The sequence below is a fragment of the Phoca vitulina genome, unplaced genomic scaffold (genome assembly GCF_004348235.1).
Source record: "Phoca vitulina isolate PV1807 unplaced genomic scaffold, GSC_HSeal_1.0 scaffold54, whole genome shotgun sequence".
Taxonomy (NCBI): Eukaryota; Metazoa; Chordata; class Mammalia; order Carnivora; family Phocidae; genus Phoca; species Phoca vitulina.
In genome coordinates this window covers 8162635-8180818 of record NW_022589757.1, presented here as the reverse complement: position 1 = coordinate 8180818, position 18184 = coordinate 8162635, and the positions used below count along the sequence as shown (strand labels likewise).

General features: G+C 48.9%; 1 long non-coding RNA gene across 2 annotated transcripts in view; it reads right to left on the bottom strand.

Annotated features, from left to right (window-relative positions):
- Positions 1–4525: 4525 nt before the first annotated feature.
- The window catches only part of LOC116622701, a 38370-nt gene continuing 24711 nt past the window's right edge, over positions 4526–18184 (bottom strand). For both annotated transcript variants that reach the window (XR_004297611.1, XR_004297612.1), the window contains exons 2-3: positions 5359–5566; positions 4526–4611 (exon numbers count right to left, since the gene is read on the bottom strand). This is a non-coding gene — a long non-coding RNA (uncharacterized LOC116622701). The remainder of the gene's footprint in view (positions 4612–5358; positions 5567–18184) is intronic.

Here is an 18184-nt window from a genome sequence, read left to right as displayed (position 1 = left end):
GCAGGTAGACTGCATCAGTGTCCGCATAACTAAGCAGTAGGCAAAGGGAGGAAAGAGACACTGGAATATGAATCCATGGGTCCAAATCTGGAAAGTTGTAGGAAATACTGGGAATTGGGTCAAAGCGCTAGCGTATTTGTGTCCCTGAGAAAATCTATCAGCCAAGAGGCAACAGTGTTTCTTGAGTTTCATGAGAGAAGTTGCTCCAACAGCTGCCCAAGAGGATCCACCATCTTGGAAGCCAGAAGGACTCCAGTCTTTCTGGTCAACCCCACCACCAGTGTTCAGCAGCACCTCTAAGTGAAAAGAAAAGAGCCTCAGAGTCTTTGCCATTATCATCTGGCCAAATGGCCCATGGACTTCTCCTTAATGCAAACACTGAGTCACTGAGGATGGAAGAGGACAGTCATGGGTCCTGTGTACCTCTTAGAATTCTCTTTCTTTTATTTTGCTAGTAGCTCCCAAATTGATTAATTGATCTTGTAAATCCAACTAGACTAAATTCCCAAAAGGCAAAAAAAAAAAAAAAAGTTTAATTATCTTTTTGTGTCTTCCCCAGCACCTAGAGTCATTCCAGGCACAAGATGGCCTGAGACCCCCTGATGCTACTCCTTGCTTACTTCCCTCTGCACCCGCTTCCCTAACCGACCAGCTCTCATCTGACCCTCAGCCTTCTCAACAAGTTCCTCCACAAGGTCAATACCTGCTTAAAGCGTAAGCACATCCGTACACTTCAGCTGACCCAGGCCCATAGATCGACAGGGCATTATTCTAAACTCGTGTAAACGCTCTTATTATAAACATGAGTTAGTTCTCCACCATGTGTCATCCTGTATTATCCTCCGGTAGCTGCACGCACCTCTGTTCTGCCTCCCAAGGACCCGTCTGGCATGGTGGTAAAGAGCTCTCTGAATTTACGTAGCTAAGTGTCAGCCATATAATAGCCGCCAAGGGGGCATCAACCATTTCACTTCTTGTTCCCCCCTTATTGTCTAAGGCAATGAGAGATGTCTGATACATAGATACTGACTGATTGAACAGCTTCCCCAGAGTGGCTGCATCCTGCCAGGGCTGGTAAAAGCATTTCTGCTCAAGAATTCTGATGGAAATGCTTTGTTATGGCCGCTGTTTAGGATCAAGTTTTGAAACATCATCTCGTGGCCCTCCTCTGTTGTCTCCAGAGTTACATTACATATTCTTCTAAACAAAGAAAGAATCCCCAGAGCTGTTCCAGTTGCTAAACGCAGCACGGCTGCTTCGATGGGTCAGCAGCTCACCGTGCCGCGGGGCCGGCAGCGTTCACTCAGCGGGGCCATGACCAGACACCCCGCAGCACCCCCCAGAGGCGCCGCTGCTGCTTGGGGACATGCCTCGCAGCCTGGAGTGTCCACAGCCTGATGCTGCTGACGTGCAGAAGAGCTGCTTTATTCCAGGGACTTTGAGCCCTTGGCCACATCCCATCCTCAGAACCTACAGTTCGGGAATCAGAGCACGTCCCTGCCAAACAAAATCCTCAGCAAGGCAGCCTGGTGACCATCTGGATACCAGGGCAAAGCAATGCCAAGCTGTGTCCCTCAGTCTGAAAAGCACCCTTTTTACTCCTGACTGTGTCCCACCAAGCCTTATGCAGGGTGAGGGGGTGTAGGCAGGGAGGACCCTTTGAGCAGGGCACGTCTGTGAGCCCCGTAGGGCTTAAATTTGCTTGTTTGAGCTGAAGGGAAAACAGAGACTCTGTTTTATCTTGGCAAGTCAGTGGGCTCCTCCAGAACAAAGATAATGTAGGGTTCTAGTTACATCCCCAGTGCCAAGCTTACACACAGTAGGTGCTCAATGATTCTCTGGTGACTGACAATGATTGATGAGTCGCAAGCCCATTAAGCAGGGGTGTAACATTGCATTCCCCACACCACCACCTGTCACCCTCCCTGTCTCCTCTCCCCTCACCTCTACCAAATGCTGCCAATGCCCCAGGAGTAAAGGAAGAGCTCTCTCTCTCCCCATTGGATCTCGGTTTATTGATGTTGCCCCTGAGAGGCCAGAAGATGGGGGCTTTGATGGGAGGCACATGGCTGTTCCAGCAACTAAATGAAGGTCATAAGCACATGTATGTTGGTTATGATCCTTCTGAAGGAACTACCTCAAGTCCCAGAATGATGCAGGCGGCATGGCTCTTTTCTCTGGGTGTGGTCACCACGCGCTTTAATGACTGAAATGGAAATCAGAGTGAAGGGGTGTCCTCAGTCCCCAAGAATGCCTGCCACACACACACACTATTTAACTAAAAGAGAAATCAGCAGTTAGTTACTACTAATGATCAAAGTGAGACAAGACCAGAGATAAGTAACCTGCCTAAAGTCACACAGCTGACTAGTGTCCTTACCAGATTCCTGAATTCCAACCCAATGATCTTTTCACTTAATTATGAGATTATTTTGTTGTTTTGTTGTTTGTTTCCTTGCTGGCTTGCTTCTGTTTAATATGTCTTTGAAGAAGATCCAACTTCAGAGTTTTCTTCTCTGAAAAACTGCAATATTTCCCAAGTAAAACCCAGCTCTTCCAGGTAAGGGGCTCGTTCTCCCAGAATCCTGCCTCCCTGACGTTCCCCAGAGGGACACTGTCTCACCCAACAGGGCAGGAGGACCTGGAGCCCTCAGCTGTCCGTGTGATAAGTGATGAGTATGATCCCCACACCCGGGGAGGCTGTGACTCTTCCCTGTCTCGATCTAAAGCCCAGACATGTGCAGTCAGCGTTCGTGATGCTGAGGATTCTCCAATGCAGACGCAGCGACTGGTGTTAAGGTCAGGGAGGGGTGCTGTGCACATTCATCTTGGTCAGTGTTCGAGCCCAAGCCCAGCAGGGAGTGTCCAAGTGAGGGGACAGTTATGCCTGAGGAGCAGTCCTGACCAGCCATTTTGCTGTGGTCCCTCGGACGTGGGCTGCAGAGAGCGGGCTGCAGAGCCTCCGCTCATCTGCATCCAAGCCCAGGCACCAATCTGTTCTAGGACGAAGAGCGCCGCCTGCTGCCTCTGAACGCCCTCTGCCTGCAGCAGGGATACTTCACGAAAACCGCAGTGCTGATATTTTTAAGCAGTTCAGTGTCTGAAGCGGTCAGATTCCCCACAACAAGGGGAAAACACGGCACCTATAAAATTGGTCCCCATACCCCATGTCAGACAGTGAACCAGTGACCTTCCCCGGGAGAACCCTGGCAGAGCCCTGTTAACACGCGTCTTTCTCCTTCCCTACTGTGTGCACACTCCCCTCCGACTCAGAACGGAAAGAAGCCTTGGAGATTTCTAGTTCAGCTGTGGATCTGAATGGTAAAGAGCATGTCCAAGGTCACACATGGCCTCATTTTATTCCAACATGGACTTCTCTCACACCAAGTACGGGTTGGATTGAATTCACACAATTCAGATTTCTTTGTCTTCGCCTGCAGTAGAAATTTTGCAGAATCTTCTTCCCTGCTGCATTGATCTCATCATGCTAGCCCCAGCTACAGCCCCCTCTCTCTCCTGCCTCGGGCTTTGTCGTGCAACTATTTGTCTTCAAATGTCATCTCCCCTCGCACAGCCCAAGTCCCATGAAAGGAAGCTCTGCGGCTGAATCTCTGCGTCCAGGAGGGCTTGCCACCAAGTTAGCTCCCCACATGCCACTTTCTTCTTAAGGGCTTCAGAAACTGATCACTCTCCTGGCCTCTTGAAAGCTTCAGCAGTAACCATGTTACAATATATAAATGTATCAAATCCACATGTTGAACACCTGAAACTTACATAAAGTGTCAATTACATCTAAAAGAAAATAGATTTTTCAGCTGTCACCACCTTCTCCTCTCCTGGGGGCCCCATCTCCCCCAGACTGACTGAAAAGGACACAAGCTTCCGAGGTCCTCTGGTAGCCTCTCTTCCCTACTCACGGTCCCCCAAAAATCACATCAGCCATTTTTAATTTAGCAGTTTTATTTCTGATCACTCCAACAAATACATGATATAACAAATAGAATGATTTTACCAAAGTTTCCCCCAAAGCTTCTGAATGTTCATCTTTTAAAATAAAAGAGAAAAGATCCAGTCATGAATTCTACTTCTTTTGGCTCTCATCCCACCCCCAGTAAAGAACGTTGCAAGGAGAGCCATCCCTTCACAGCCTGGAGATGGGGAAAAGGCCAAATGCCACAGTTTCCACCAAGGGAGACTCCACGGCCTCCCATAAGCCCCTCAGTGTCTCACTCTTCTCATCTGTAGGATGGGCATAATAAAAGTGCTTACTGATAGGAACACAGAAGGATTTACTGAGATAAGAAGTTACTTAGACCTCAGTCAGTCAGCACTCACTACATTCATTTGCTCAACAAACTCCACATGGTCATCAGGCCCATCTTGCTCCTCACTTGGTCCCCAGTGTGGTGTGTGGCAAAAATGAGGTCTGCAGTCAACAGGTGTTTGATTAATTAGGCAATTTATTTCTCAAAACAAGCTATTGATAAAGCAAGAGGAGAAGGAAGGACAGAACTCTTGAAGGGAGGTGACAGGGCTCCAGACTGAAATACAAGCCACCGTAGTTTGGGGGGAGTTCCAGGGAGTCCCGGGAGGGAAGCTGCCTCGGAAAGGCTGGGAAGAGAGGGAAAGAAACATCGAGACCCCTACAGTTCATTTCATGAAAGATGCCATAAGTCAAGGACGCTCGATGGGGAAGGGACAGGGATGGTCTCTTCAGTAAGTGGTGCTGGGAGAGTTGGCCATCCCCATGCAAAGGATGGGATGAGAACCCTGTCTTAACACCACTCACAAAAATTACCTCGAAATGGATTAAAGACGTTTAAGCGTAAGATCTGAAACTGTATCTACCTTAAAGTTACACAACAGGATATATCTCAGTTACATTTCAATAAAACTGGAAAAAGTGAAAAAATAAAGTTTAACAAAAATTTTTAAAGCTGGGCATGAGCGAAACCCACGGCCTTGGGTTCTGCTTGCACGTCCCGCCCACAGAGCTTCGCCCACAGGCCTGGGGCTGATTCGCTCCCCAGAGCGTGGTGAATTCCAGCCCGGGGTTAATGCCCCCTGCTGGCCTTCCGCTCCCCACACGGGCTCCACGTGCTGAAGGACCCCCACTCCCGCGCCGCCCCACCTGCAGTGTCATGTGCGGGGGTGATCCCCGCTGGCTGGAGGATGAGGCTCCTCCCTGGCTCCCAGGTTCAAGTCTGCGCGGCGCATCCTGCCCACAGCGCTTCCCTGCGGGGTTCACCTGACTTTCTTCTGACGCGCAAGCAGAGGCAGCTCAACTCTGTTCGCAGCCCCAGCAGGTGCACTTGGCGGGGGAGGAGGGGGGGTCCGCAGACACATTCCATTACTCACCCTGTGCTGAGGCAGCAGAACCTTCTCCTTTGCCAGGTACCGAGGACGCCCATCGGCCAGGCAGCCGGGAATGAGCAGCGGGGGATATAAAGGGTGTCTTTTGAGCAGCAGGCTGGCTAGCAGGTGAATCATCTGGAGACACTTAAGGGGAGGCAGGTCCATTTTGTTCCACACAACATCACTGAAGAACCATTTGGGCTTTCACACCCTAAATAGGCAAAGGAAGCCATTTAGCAGAATGCTGACGCCCCCCAGACTGGCATCTTGGACAAGCCCTGGAGCAAAGCTCAGGGAACGGAATGATGCTTTTTAAACAGGACCCTGAGTTTACAATCTGTCTCAGTTGTGCCACAACGGTGACGACCACGACATGGTCTCATATGCAGCTCACAGGTAGCTTGTCAACCTCCAGCACCTCGAGATAAAGCTAATTGTTATAAAAGTTAGTACCGTGAAAATACATTTTCTAAGTGACCACATATTTTTTCTATCTTTTGATTGTTTTAATAACACTATAACCCTTTAAGGCAAGTTTTTTAAGTCCCAGGGGTTCTTTCTGTGCTCGTTTGTGCCTGGCCAGTGTGGATCGGGCAGCGCATCTCCAGCGGCTGTGTCCCCAGACACCCAGGCTACACGATGCCTCTCTGGTGAGTGCTGCCCGCTCGGCTGCATCATGAAGACCTGCAACTGTGAAGGTCACTGCTACACAACCGCGGTTCTCAAATATTGCTGGCGAACTTAATTATCCAGAGCACTTGTTCACATTAGAGACACCCATGCCCATGCTATACCTGCTGAATCTGAATCTGTGAGGTCAATTTTATGCTCCTAGGTGTTTCTGATGCTTTAACCAGATCTCAGGTGATTCACCCACACAGTAAGCACTGCCCTAAGACAAAGGCTATGACCTCCTGGTAACATGAGTTAAGGTTCTGAATGAAGAATGGAACCCAGAGCTGTGTCCCAAGAGCAGTTGGCTGATCAAGACCCTCCAAACAACCTTGAAAGTCTTCTCTGCTACCCACTCCTACATTGTTGCCATTGTGACTGACATCGGAGGTGATGAAGGGGATAACCCCCAGACAGAAGCCCAAGTCCAAATTCCAGTCTTGCTAATGTTCAGGCAGGGCAGCCATGGGGAACTCGCTTAACCCTTCTGACTCACAGTTGCCTCATCCGTAAAGTGGAGAAAGCTCAAAGATCCCCAAAGATCCTCCCAATCTTCATGTAACTCTCATCCTTCCCCACCCATTTCACACATATATGCAAAGTCAAAGTTGGAAAGGATCTTAGATTACCTGGTCCCAGCTACTTCCTCGGAGCCACCATTTTACACATGGAGAACCTGGGTCACCAGGCTAGTTCAGTTACTACCCTGACCCCAGAAGTGCAGAGCCCTGACTAGAACCCAGAGCTCCTGGGGCTGAGTTCAGTGAGTGTTGCACTATAGAGTAACAGGGAGCATCACTCCTAGGTTGGGTGGCCCAGAAAGCACACTCTGAGACAGATATTTGTCCACGGGAAGTTTACTGGGGGTGCACTCAGTAATTATCCAGAGCACTTGTGCACATTAGAGACACCCTTAAATACCTTTAAGGGAATGAGAGAAGCAAAATTAGGCAGAGGGAGAAGTTGATTGATACAGGAAGCTCAGAAGCTCAGAAGACTTCCCTACAAAGTTGTCCTGAATCAAGACAAAGGTGCCAGACCATATTCCACACCAACCAGTCATTGGATATGGGCTTCCCTTGGGGAGGAGCTATGACCTCAGTCTACCTTCAGATGAGCTTAATTCCTAGAGGGGGACTCAGATGTGAGTCCTTACAGCCAACACTCTTAGCACTTGGGACCAAGATACTTGGTCCCGTACAGGAATTCTGGGCAGCATTCCACAGCATTCTGTACAGAGCAGCTTTGTGCCACCTGGATCACTTACTTCTATGATAAGTGTGACCCTTCTGGGAGCAACTTCTATACTCTTCTGGTGGTTCTATTCACCAGGGGGAACTACCAAAGGAAGATTAATGGGACAAACCACTATTACCACATCTGATCTTGAGGCTACAACTGAACCTCACCATCTGTGTCCTCTTCTATCCATTCTGCATTCCTCTCACCTTGAGCCAACGTCTCTGTTGTTCTAGGTAGCTTACTTGGTGGAGTGACCCAGACCCTCATCCCTAAGGAGACCAAGCCCCTGGTCACCACACGACACCGTCCTCTGGCATGGCTGCTACACTTGCCCATGTACCTCGTATCAGGCACGGGAGTACCAAGAGATGCCCCAGTGGCTACCTGAGAACCAAACATTCTGTTCCTTCCCCTTTCCATAACAATAGTACTACTTCCTCCTGATCACCAGGGTCAGTGGCTCCTGCCCAAGCGGCAACTTCTTTCCTTGCCTGCTAATCTGGTACCAGAAGTTGGAAGAGATCAGATGGCCCCTGTTATATACTCTGATGAAAGCACTACCTGCCCCCTGGAAACCAGCCTCTTTAGACCCACAGGGTCTGCATCTGTGGGGATGGGGGGTCACTGGGAGGGATGGTAAGCAGGACCACTCCTACCCCTTAGTTCCCAGCCTCCTCTAGTGGTTGTTTATCCAGGATCTACAGTATATACCATACGGATTGCCCTGATCCCTGCCACCATGGAGCCACGGCTCCATTCACATAGCCACTGCTCAGACACTGAGGTGGCCAGAGAACAGAGGTTCACTGACGTCAACGGGCTGATTCATTTTGTCTGCTTGGTTGTTCAACTGCCTCTCCTGCCACGGCTTCGCCTCTGGTGCTATTAACATGAAATGCAATGACCCTAACCCTTTAGGCCCCCTCCCAGCAGTCCATCCACATGCCTCTCCCCCAGTCCCCCATGCCCTAAATCTTTCCATCTTTTTCTCTGCAGACCCCTAACCAGCAGCCACACCATTCGCTATTTCTCGTGAGTCTGTGGATATTATTACTTCAGCCCAGACTCTTTCCACACAGACAGGATGGCCAGGACTACCACTCAAAGCCCTGCCTTTTGAGAGGCTTTCCCCTCACTTCTCTCTTTGTGGGCCACTGGCAAGTGGGGCTGTAGTCGAGAGCAATCCACTTCAGCTTGCACCCGCATGCAGAGTCAGGCCATCTGTCACCCACACTTGACCTTTCTCCTCCCTAAGCTGTTCATAAGTGAGGCTCCGTTGCAGCCATAGGCATCTGCAGCTGAAGGAGAGGCAAGAGTAGTGACCTGAGGTCTGAGCCACTTGCTTGTGTAGCTTCCTGGAGATCCCTGGCCATGCCTGTGCTTGATACGGGATGAGCCGCTTGGATTTTACAGACCCACCTAAAAGAACACAACACACTCCCTTCAGCTGCAAGCAACTCCCGACAAGGACTCGGCTATGAGTCATCAGGAGGTGACACTCTGGCAGCAAGGGAATGGGTACCTCGACCCTGACGGGGAAATCTGGACAGTGCACTCAGAATCCTCTCTGGCATCCACTCAAAACTTCCTAATAAACCCGTGAAGAGGAAAGAGATACCTAATACCTTGCAGGTCAAGAAACTGATGTATCTCAAGATTAAACACCATCAGTTGATGGCAAATCAATCCAGCATTAGAACAAGAGTCCCCGAACCTGCACCGTCCAACAGAAATGTCGGGTGAGCCACGTATATAATTTTAGGTTTTCTGGTAGCAACATTAAAAATAGTAAAAGGAAACAGATGGGGGGCGCCTGGGTGGCTCAGTCGTTAAGCGTCTGCCTTCGGCTCAGGTCATGATCCCAGTGTCCTGGGATCGAGCCCCTCATCGGGCTCCCTTCTCCGCGGGAAGCCTGCTTCTCCCTCTCCCACTCCCCCCTTCTTGTGTTTCCTCTCTCGCTGCGTCTCTCTCTGTCAAATAAATAAATAAATAAATAAATAAATAAATAAAATCTTTTTAAAAAATAAATAAATAAAAGGAAACAGATGGGATTAATTTTAGTAATTTATCTTATTTAACCCAAGAGATGCAAAATATTATCGCTTCAGCATGTAATCAATATCACAAATTAATGAGATATTTCACATTCTCTTTACCATGCTGTCTTTGAAATCTGGCATGTGTTTCACAATACATCCAAACTTGAGCTAGCCACACTTCAAGCGCTCGGCAGCCACATGTCGCTAGCGGCAACCGTATGGGAAGCTATAGTTTTAGACTCTATCCAATTCTCTTCTCTATCCTCCCTGAGATACTCCTTCCGAATTGGCAGGACCAAGAATCTGGGAGGGAGATGCTCAGACAAGAATCCTGCCTCTGGCGGAGATCTATGTCCTTGCCGTTTATGAAGCTTCCAGAATCCCCCCTCCTTTAGCACAACATGTTGTTCGGCCCGCATTTAGCTTCACAGGTGTTGCTACCACTTGCTGGGAAGGTTCAGTTTGAAAAGAAAAGAAAAAAAGCGGTAGTAGGCAAATGTTTAACTCCATCTCTGTGTGTACCCCATAATTTAATGCTAAATCCAGCTCGATTTGGTTTCTGTGGCAACCAAGAGAACCAGCTCTCCACAGCTCATATGTCCAATTTCTAAATGTAGGGTGCCTACAACACACTCAGCATCCCAAATGTCTGAGCTCTGATGTTCTCAGAAGCCCCTGATTCTGAGCCTGATCCACAGGTACAAGGATACAGTGCAGGAGCTTCGATTAAAGTCTTTGCCCAACATAGCATCTGTAGGAAAGGTAGGACGAGGCAGCTTTCTATCCTAGCAATCTTTAGAAATGGGAAAGCTCTTCATTGGTCTGGAAAGACTTGGAAGAGGGACTTTGTGAAGGTAGAATGAGGCGTTACGCCTGCTGTAGTTATTGCCAATCCATGAAGCCTTAGCAGATGCACCTGTTCTGCATGGATGGGCCCCTTGGGGCACTTGTGAGCCCTCGAGAGCAAATTTTCTTTCTTCTGTCTCTTTCCTTTCAGCAAGCAGCACCCATGGGATCCAGAGGGAGTGGATTTATATCCTGGCTCCAGCACTGACTTAGATGCTTGAGATGCTTCTTTGTCTCTGGGCCTAGAGATGTGAAGTCATCCTAGAAAACCCTCTGCCATCCCTGGCCAAAGCCCCAAGATTGGAGGGAATGATTTAAGGATCTTCTGGTAAGTGTTAGCCCCTCCCCGTTCAGTACGGAGTCCCTTCCCATTGGCTTAGAACCCCAGGACAGACCTGTTTCCTTAGAAGCCTCCATATCAGTGATCTCCACAATTTTCTGACCACAAGCCACAACACAAAATGCCATGGGTCACATCATGACCCAGGACACTGGTCTACCCATATCCCCAACGAGTTCCTCCAATCTACTTTCCACACTCACTCTATCCAGAGTGACCTTTACAAAACATACATCGTATCTACTGCTCTCACTGCTCTCGTAATAAAAACAAAACCCCATTCCCTGGGCTGAGGAAACCCAACAGGACCCAGACCCCATCTGCCTCTCTAACCTCATCTTGTCCTCAGCCCCCTGCACACCCTCACACTGTGCTGTTCCAGCCCCACTCTCAGCGTGGCTAACCCCTATTCATCATTCAGATCTCAGCTCAGCCATCACTTCTTCCTGATGTCTCTGGCCAGGCACAATCTTTCATTTATGAACATTAGATGTTTCTCATGTGACACACTTGTGACACTTGAATTTGGCGGCAGGACTATTTGAGTAACATCTAGCTCTCCCACTAAACTTGAAGCTCTAAAGAGCAGGAATCTTTTCTGATTTTTCCCAGCACTATACCCTGGTGCCTATTACATTGTTTGGCATAAGGTAAAAGCTCTATAAATATTTGTCACATGAATGAATGAATAAATGAATTTCAAGTGACAGCTCCTGACAATTGGTAAATTTCTGTAGAATTCTCTGTTGCAAAGATCCTAATGCTGAGGAGACTGGGCTCAGTTTCAAGAAGTGCTGTGATTGACTGACAATGGTTAACACAGGCCCCTGATTAGGAAGTAGCCACATGACTCCTGATTATTTGCCCTTCATGTTCTAGAATCGGATTTTCTTGGGTAAGACCAGACTCTGAGCAGTCTCCTTAAGTCGACCGAGGGCTGGACTGGAAGCCCCAAACCCATCCAGATCCTCTTGGCATCCCCAAGAGCTCCTCTGACCACTTTTGGTTTCAAGTTCTAAACCTGAAATATCTTTCCATCTTCGGGTCACCAATCCTCCCTCCTAAGGAGATCAAGGCAAGAGGGTCCAATCTTTACAAAATATGTTCCTAACATCTGCAGGGAAAATGATGTGGTTGCAGATCCCCTAGACTAACCAGGGCAGGGCAACCCAGCTCCAAGACAGAAACTCTACCCTGAGTGAAGACCAGGATCAACCCAATGGCATGACCCATGGGTCCCCTCCGCACCCTCCATCTACCCAGGCCTGGCCTGGAAAGGGGCCCCCACTTCCAGATTGGCAGGCCAGGTGTCTGTTCCAGCTACAGAATCAGCTATCCCATTATTTTGCTTGGGATGGGTGAAGGAGGAGCCAAGGGTCCAGGGAGAGTCTGCTATTCCATGGTAGGGTAGCATTTTGCTTGTTGTTTTTTTTTTTTTTTCCTTTCTTCCTTTTCTTACTGCTCTTCTCTGCTACCTAGCTGGCTCAGTCTTTGGGCTTCTGCACAGCCCCGCTGATTCCAGCCAGGAGAAGTGAGGAACAGCAGCCCCACGCTGGGAATGAGAGGATGTGCCGCCCCGACTCTCTCCACCGCCCACACTGCTCCGAGCAGTGGTCACTTCGGACCAAGGGCCTCCTGCCTCTGCGGGCCCAAGGAGGCCGTTCTCCCTGCTGCTCCACACGCTCTGGGGCTCTCCTTGCGGCCAACAGCTCTGACTGCAGCTTTACGGCTTCTGCAGGCAACAGTCAGCCCTTTCTCTCATACTCGGCCAACGATGTAGTTTGGGATCTGTTTTCAGGGGGGATTGTAAAAACCTACACATTAAAAAAGTAAAAAGCTACACATGCCCTAGAGCTGGGCTGCATGTCAGTGGTACCCAGCAGGCGGCAGCCCTTTACAACTGTCACTCGGGGGCTTCATTTCAGGCTCTCAAGACCTGGGGACAGAGGTGATCCGATCACCCAGTTTTAAGGGCTGGAAGGGTTCAGTGACTAGCCACTATCGGGAAGAACTGGAACTTGGACTCAGGACCTAAAATCCCGACTCCCTTCCCTTGCTCGGCACGCTCCCCGTCTCGGGCGGTGGCAGCAATGGCCCACCCCTGGGGATCTCGGTGACTGAGAGGTCACGGCACCCTCCAGGAAGCCTCCACCGCTCAGATACCAGAACGTGACCCGAAGCTGGGAGAGGGGACAGAGTTTGTGTGTTAGTTGGTTTGGACAAGGAAGGAGCCGGGTGACCCGAGAGCAGACAGCACAGCAAACTGGCGGGGCTGCCTGTGAGTGCGTGCTCGCCCACGTGGCCCATACGCTGTCAGAAAGACCGGGTTTGAAATCCGACCCTGCCTGTGTGACCTCGGGTTGCCTCTCAGACCATCAGTCTCTTCACCCATGCTCACCTCTGCCAGGTTGCCGAAGGTACAGCGCGTGGCACGAAGAATGCCAAGACATACGGACGCTTTTACTGTCCTTATCAGTTTCTCTAAGTCGGTTTAATGCAGGCTGAGATGCTGCTACCGTGAGACCCTGTCACTCTTGGCTGCCTTGACAGAAGACGGTGCAGGGGTGTCATACCCTACAGTGGGGGCCGGGGTGGAGTTGCCTGTCCGCGTCGGAGCTTCAGCGTTTATGATCTGTCAAGCGTCGGTGTTACTGTCCCATGCATGTTGTGAACTCTTCAGGGCACAGCCCCCGTTCTAAACAGCCCTACGGGCGTAATTCCCAGTTCCTACCCCCAGTACTGGGCAAGGGTGGGCTCGGCACAAACTGTATGGTGTAAACAGGGGTCCCACGGAGGATGACCCTCGGGGTTCGGTCCCCTCTCTGACCAAAGCTGTGAAGGACTCTGGGCTGGCCTTACCTCGTCCCGGGGACACTCACGTAGCACAGTCCTTAGGTGTGTTGCTGGAGACCCCTCAGCTGGGACAGCCACGACAAAATCACACAAACGCTCTAGGTGCCAGGCCAGAAACATGGCCCCCGGAGGGAGAAAACTAACACTCCCTGGGCATCTTCTGTAGGTCAAGGACACAGCAAGTGCCCATTCTATTTTGCCTTCATAGAACTTTTAGGAGACACCCCAATTTTCCAGACAAGGAAATGAAGGCCTACGTGGGTTAAGTAGCTCATTTAAAGTGGAAGAGCCAGGATTCAAACTGGATTAACTCCCAAAAAATGCTTTGCCAACTTCACACCACCCCCAGCCCGCGTGGGTTCAAAAAAGGCAAGAGGCTTTAACTCTGCCACCAAAAAAAAAAAAAAAAAAAACCCTGAGTTCAATTCACTCCTGTCTACTGAGCCCCTGGGGGACGCCCAGAGACCTGGGGTGGGGGGGTAGGGGGGAGATGTGTGGAAGTGCCTCCTGGAAAGGCAGGAGTCCTGCTGCCTGCCTCCCACCCCACTGCCACAAAGCCCCCCTGGTGGACACCTCCACTCTCCAGGGGCACTTAGCTTCAGCGCCCCTTCTCCTGCCTGCGGACAAGCAGTTGTCTCGGGCACATTGCGCCTCTCTGGGAGGCTGAAATGACGCTTCCGGAAGGCACGGGCTGTGTCTCAGAAACCTGTCAGGAAGAAGGATGCCAGTAGAACTCTCTCTCCCCGTTTGCATGCTGATTTGGGTCCATGCAATTCATTTGTACGCTTATTGCCTTTCCATGTGTCCTTCCCTCAGGACTTCGCATTTCCCCATGTGCAATACGGCAATGCATTGCCACTCTTGCTTTCCAGAATAATTCTGGACTCGAGTGTTGCTGCCTGCAGTTGCAGGGCTGTCAGCAGAACACAGCCCTCTGTTTGCCAGTAAGACACGCCTGGAAACGAGTTCCTCTGGGTACGGTGTCCCGAAGGGTTGATATGCTGAGGAGGGATGCCCGGGGCAGGTCTGAGCACAAGCGGGGGTGCCAGAATAAACATTCGCTGGAGGAATTATTTCTAAAACGATTTAGGGATAGAGGATTAGAGAGAGGGAGTGTGAGGGAGTGTGAGTCTGTTTTGTTCCAGGCATTACTACAGGTGTTAGGGATGTATCACGGCAAATAAGACATATATAAGATGGCATATGAATGGTGTAAAGATGACAGAGATCGTATATATATGAGGATAAATGAATGAATTAAAGTGGTGACAAAATGTGCTCAGATCAAACAAACCAAGACGAAGTCTCCCTCCCGGTCCGCCACCACCTGGAGAACTTCCCACTGCCTCAGTTGGAGGGCAGCCGACCTTTCTCTTTCAAAAGCTTTCCTCCTCCCCAACGCCCTCTCCAGCCCACCCCAAACAAGCCTACTCAACCGTGTGGGAGAGTCTCAGAACACCACATACCCGCCAATGAAGCAAAAGGCACGTAAGGTCACATTTCTCAGCGCCCCTTGGTACTGGTTCACCCATCAGTGGGGTTTCTGAAACTAGTTCTAGTCCCCCAGGCTAAATCAGAGCACTCTGATTTAACAGTTCTGGGCATTTAAAACACAACACAAAACAGAAACAAACAAAACCACACAGCTCGTTTTCTAGGCCTTAGATTCACACACAGTCCTCAGAAAAAAAAAATTCCCGTCCCTGCAACCAGCCACACCAGTCTGGGCCTGACTTGTCCCTCAGGCATCCCTGCCCCTGGCCTCCCAGTCCCCAAATCCGGTCCTGGAAATTCTCCTGCCCGCAGAATGTTTTTTTTAAATTTACACCTTCTAAAAAAAGAAAAATCTTATATGGCCTGACCTCACCCCAGTGTCCCTTTCTAGAGCTTTCCTTCCCAACCCAAGTTCCAGCCTTCCCACCCAGGTGATTCTCAAGTCTGACCTCATTTCAGGCTCAACATGGGCAGTCTTTTCTAACAACCATTCCAGGATTACACACTTTCTCTGACAACATCACAGGATTTAAATACAGTTTCCTTAGAACTGAACCCATTGGTTGTTTTCTGTTGGTGGCCTGAGTCCGTCCAGTCTGATAACTTCCTGGGACCCAGATCACTGATGCAGCTGGGATCAGCATGTCTGATAAAAGGCAGCTGTCACTTCACATCCTATAAAATGTTTCCACAAAAACTGCCCCCAAATGCTAAAATCTTTCACTAGGGAGAGCTGATTCATGGAATCTAAAATAGGATTTCTGTAGAGCCAAATAATTCTGCTGAGGAAAATAAAAAAGGAAAACTAGTACTGCCTTCTTCAAGTTGTTCCTTTGAGGACAAGTCAGGGCACACAGCATTGGAAACACTGGATGACCAGTTTGGATAAAGGGAATGTTGGAGAAGAAACCCTTGTGGGTCCTGAAAGTCTCTGCAAAAATGCACATCTCTTGGGTGTTCACTGAGACCCTCTCCAAGGCAAGAACTATCCAGCTGGAAACCGAAACTGGAGCCCGCCAGCCCTGCAGAGACCAGAAGCTCTGTGAACCCGCCGATGGTATCTGTTTCCTGCCATAAATTTAGCAAAATACTTGGTGACAATATCACCATAACCTCTTTGGGACACAAGACTTTGGATCTCATACCTCCCTGCCTTCCTGGGCACTTTTCATCATCAAGCCTTCTCTCTTATACGTCCAACCTCCTTCTGACAACTGGTTTCTTCCAGTTGACTTTTAATATCTAAACTTTTCGCAAGAAAAATGAGCTTAACTCAAACTTTCCTTTGCTTGCTCCTCCTCTCCCTGCCCTTCAAATGTTCATTTTCCTCAGGGGTCAGTCCTAAGAACTGCATGATTCTCTGCTCTCTTCTATCTCCGGAAAACCTCACCCATAACCCATTGCTTCCATTACCCACCAATGGTAATGACTCTTAGGTTTCTCAGTTGACCTCAGCTCCATGCCCATCAGCTCCTGTTAGATATCTCAAAGACACCTCCAATTAACCCATTAAGGCACCTCCCATGTTTCAATCCCCCAAAGAAACAAACAAAAAGGATAATACTCTCTTTTTCTAATATCTCCTGACTTCTGGAATGATATCATCCTTTAGCCATCAACCCAGAAATCATCCTTGGCATCTTCTCCCTACTACTTCCCATGGCCGAGCTATCACCAAATCTTATCAATTTACCAACCCCTCAACTCTCCATAAGCCTCCCCACTTCAGGCCTTTCACATGCTGATCCACTGCCTAGAAAGCTCTTGCCTCCTTCTTCTTCTGGTCACCTGGTCTCAGGTCAGTGATCACTTAGGTAGGGAAGCTGTGCTGACATCTCTGTTGAGGTCAAGTCTCCCATTTACAGCTGGACCTCCAGCGACCTTGTTACTGTTGCAATTTTGCATCTGTTGGCGTAGTGATGTGATCGCTATGTCTCCACAAATATTGTAAGCTCCTGGAAAGTAGTCTGTATTTGTGCACTGCTGCCTGGTTCACACCTACCCTAGTTCCCATCACACAAATATGTGCCATACAAGTATTTGTTTAAAGAATAAATAAACAAAAGAGGTTTCCAAGTTGTTATGAATATGACTGGAGTGATTCCCCAGCACACTGTCACCCTCGGACCATCATCATCTGGAGCGGGTTTCATCAAAAATCATTCTGTAATTAAGAAGCTAAAGAAAACAAAGTGAGAAATGAGCAGATGCTTTCTTCTTATTCCTCATACCAAAAAAAGTAAATTAATTAATTAAAAGAAAAAAAATCCTAAAAGCTTCTTGGGAAATGCCAAACAAAATATGAGGTGACCATGGAGGGCTTGATAGTAAAGGCAGAACATGGCCTCAGCACCAAGAAAGGGCTACAGAGATCTGTGTTCCTGAAGCCATGCTCAAAAGACCCTATTTTCTTAAGGCCATGTTTATTCAATCTTGCTCAGTTTGCTAAAAACTAATTCCCAGACAGCCAATTCCATAAACTGACTTTTGGGCAAACAACCTTGCTTCCATATTTCTCCAAATATGATCTGTGCATTGCCTGCATTATCACCCCGTGGAATGCTTATTAAAAGCACAGGCCATCCCAGACTTATTAATGGTGGGGTCCAGGAATCTGAATTTTAAATACCCTAGATGATTCTCATGCAAGTTAAATTTGAGAGCAGGACTGTGGTTCTGGAGAGTAGACACCAATGATTTGCAAATACACTGAGCCAGCCTTTACTTGTCTCTTGGCAACCCCCAAGCAATGACAAGAACCTGCCAAACACTATAGTGAAAACCTCACTCCTGGGGAAGCAAAGATATATCCTGCTTTCTAAATTCTGTAGGAACAGTTTGCTTTAGAAAAATATCACGTGGACACCAAGGAAGTTGAGGGAAGTTGTTCCTGCTGTGGAGTTGAGCCGTTCTTGCTTGTGAGAGCCTCTGGTCTGTGGGTTAGGTCCAGAATTGACCTTGGGAAGCAGGGCCTGTGGGAGACAGAGCCTTGCAAGGTTTTGGCATTCAGGTGCTAGGACAAGGCTTCAGCCATGGACCACCTCATGACCCTGCGTGGCAGAACACTTCCACATGGACCAAGAGGGTCAGGAGATAGAGAGAAGTCAGGGGAGAACGGCTCTGCTTGAAACAGGACAGAAAACCCCATCCTGCAATAAATCCCTGTCTCCTATATTTATTTCGCTTCAGGTAGGAACATTTATGAATACAGTTGTCTCTGGGAGGCATTCATCAATAGAGGTGAAAGCACCATCCACCATAGGAGGTGGACCATTATAATAACAGGTCTTCTTTATGGTGTGGTTACTATATGCCCAGAACTCCACCTTCATGGACTATAATT